We start from the raw sequence: 3,135 nt of genomic DNA, 5'->3' as shown, positions 1-3,135 counted from the left end.
ACGTACCATGTCCGCCGCGCGAGCCCTCCCCGCTCGGGGCGGAACACAGTGTGAGTCACCCGGAACGTCTCCTCCCCCCCCCACATGGTTCCGCCCCAGCTGGGCGGGGCCGAGGGGCGGGGCTTGGCTGGTCCACTGCGGCGCCGCTGGTCCGAGTAAGTTTGAGCCGGCCGAGCACCGCCCTGGCCTTTCCGCTCCTAGCGGAGCCGCAGAAGCAGCGCAGTGAAGTAAGGGACCTCTGGGACTCCTCTAGTCCAGTGCTTCTCAAACTCTCTGATGTGGTGAACCGGCAACTTTTTTTCCAGCGGGCCAGGGACCGGTGCCCGGTTAAGCCGGCGGCAGCAACTGCGTGTAACAGCGCTACACAGATGCACGACCGGCTGTTTCTTTCTCTTTCCTCACCTCTTACGACATGACGTCATCTGGAGTGTTGGAACCTACGAACTGTGGCGCTATGACACATCAGTGTTATGCTTCTGAAAATATATTTCTTTCTTTCCTGGCAGCTCGCTGCAGACTGGCACCGGTCCCCGGACCACCACTTTGAGAAGCACTGCCCTAGTCCACCCCCTACCTGAGGCAGGATCAGCCCTAGCCAAAGCAATCCATTGTCCGACGTGGGGGTGCTCCTGCTCCATCCCACCAGCAAATCTGGCCTGTGGAGCCATGACATTTGGCCATGGGGCTTGCTTAGGGGTTGCAAAACTTTGTGGGGTGTGTTGGAAGTGCCGTGGGGCCGACTTCTGCCTCAGTGGGGCCATTGCAGTGAAAGCAGATGAGAGCCCCACCCTCCAAGCATGTCCGGATCAGGCTGGGCTGCTCTCTCTGCCAGCTGCCGCATCTCCAGACCAGGGCCTCTCGTACCCCATTCCCTACCTGTGTGTCTGGATCAGGGCTGTCCTGCCAAGCCCCATGCGTCCAGTCCTGGACCCGGACTGGGCTGTTTCCCCATTGCCATGATCCATGTTGAAGCCACTCTGCCTCCCTGCACATCCAGGTCAGGGCTGCCTCTGCCCCTCCCCTCTGCCCCTCCCCTGCTACAAGCAGATGGATCAAGGTCTGACTGAACAACCCCTACAGCTGGATGCTGCCTATCAGCCAGATCTGGCTTGTGGAGGACCCTGGCACTCTTCCAACTGGTCTGCTGAGTAAAAAGGTCTAACCCAAGGGTAGGCAATGTTTTTTGGCTGGAGTGCCGAAAAAAACACAGTGTCTACCTTGGAAGGAACCAGACACGTGTGCACACAGACGCACAGAACCAGAGGTAGACAAACATACAGAACCAGATGCATGGGTGCACAGAGCCGGGCTGCTGGGCTGCAAGACAAAGTCCGACTCAACGATGCCCTGGGCCTGACGGAGCCCCGTGATTCCCTGGGGAGCCAGACCCCGGGCTGCAGCACGGCTGGCCGAGGCCCCAGCCCAGAGTCTGCCCATCAGCCCAACTACCCACCCACTCCACACAGCTAAGCCTGCAAAGGTGCGGTGCTCCTGGCAAGGGGCAGCGCCAGTCGCATCCCAGTAGGGGGCTGGGCCACAGCTGGGCTTGGAGTGGGTGGGAATCAGGCTGGCTCAACTTCAAGCTCTGCTGCAAGCAGCCTGGGCTCCGTAGTTGGCAGCAGCTACCCAGAGCTGGGGCTGGCTGCAGCTGGGAGTCTGCAGACAGCTGCACGTGTGCCTCGGAGCAGACGGTAGGCGGGCCCTGAGGCAGCCCAACCCCAGCCTCTCCCCTGCTGCCAGCACAGAGCTGATGACTGGGCTCTGGAGCCTGGAGCAGCTGCTTGTAGCCAGCCTGGGCTCTGGGCTGCTGCAGCAGGCAGGCTGCAAACAGCTGTGCTGGGGTCTGGCATCAGCTCTACCGGCGTGTGCATGTGTGCCTCGGAGTGGACGGTGGGGGAGGGGCCTGAGGCAGCACAACCCTGATCTCTCCCCTGCTCCCAGCACAGAGGTGATGGCAGGACTCCAGAGCCCGGCGCAGCTGTTTGTAGCCAGCCTGAGCTCTGGGCAGCTGCAGCAGGCAGGCTCCAAACAGCTGTACCGGGCTCCACAGCTCTGGCATCAGCTCCATGCTGGTGGTGACTGCTGTGTGCCTCGGAGCGGACAGTGGGGATAGGGCCTTGCCCTGAAGCAGCACAACCCTCCTGCTGTCTGCTCTGAGGTGCACGGCAGTCACCACCAGCATGGAGCTGATGCCTGGGCTCCGGAGCCCGGCACAAGTATTTGCAGCCTGCCTGCTGCTTGCTGCAGCTGCCCAGAGCCCAGGCTGGCTACAAACAACTGCGCTGGGCTCTGGAGCCCTGTCATCGCCTCTGTGCCAAGAGCTGGGGAGAGACCATAGTTGCACTGCGTCAGGCCCCTCCCACTGCCCACTCCAAGGCCCACATGCACACGTTGGTACAGAGCTGATGCCGGAGCCCAGCACAGCTGTTTGCAGCCTGCCTGCTGCACCCAGCCCTGGCTCTGGGTAGCTGCTGCCAACCACAGAGCCTGGGCTGCTTGCAGCAGGGCTTGCAGCTTCCCAGCAGCCTGCTGGGAGCAGCCTGGGCTCCGTGGTTGGCAGCAGCTACCCAGAGCCGGGCCTGGTGGTGGTGTGTTGAGCAAAATGGCCTCACGTGCCGTGGGTTGCCAACCCCTGGTCTAACCTCTTGGCAAAACTACATAGTTCATGTATAGAGCCACATACTCATGCCAATATGGCAGGAACACAGGATTTGTTATCATTAGCCTTAAATACATGCATCGTAATGCCACATGGTTATGGTCCAGTGCTAGGTTGCTGTCCGGCAGCTCTTGATGTAGATTAGGGAAGGGAAAGAAGGATTCTAGTTTACATGCCATTTCTGCAGCCCCTCTTCAGGTGTGGATGCTAACCCCTGCTTCAAGAAACCTTGGTCCCTGGTGTGAGTCGGGACAACCAAAAGGCTACTCAAGTTTGTTTCTGGCCCCGGTGACTCCAAGGGTCACCAGAAGCCCTCACTGGCAGTGGAAATCTTTCCACTGATCTTAGTGGGCTCTGAATCAAGTTCTATAAACTTAATGAAGGGTATGCACAAGATGAACTTCTAGAGAGAGAGAGATTTTAGAGATGCTTGAATCTGTTTCTGTACAAAATATTGTAGTTTAACTTCAGTGAGA

Source organism: Alligator mississippiensis, chromosome 3, assembly GCF_030867095.1.
Source record: "Alligator mississippiensis isolate rAllMis1 chromosome 3, rAllMis1, whole genome shotgun sequence".
NCBI lineage: Eukaryota > Metazoa > Chordata > Crocodylia > Alligatoridae > Alligator > Alligator mississippiensis.
This window is presented reverse-complemented; position numbering follows the sequence as displayed.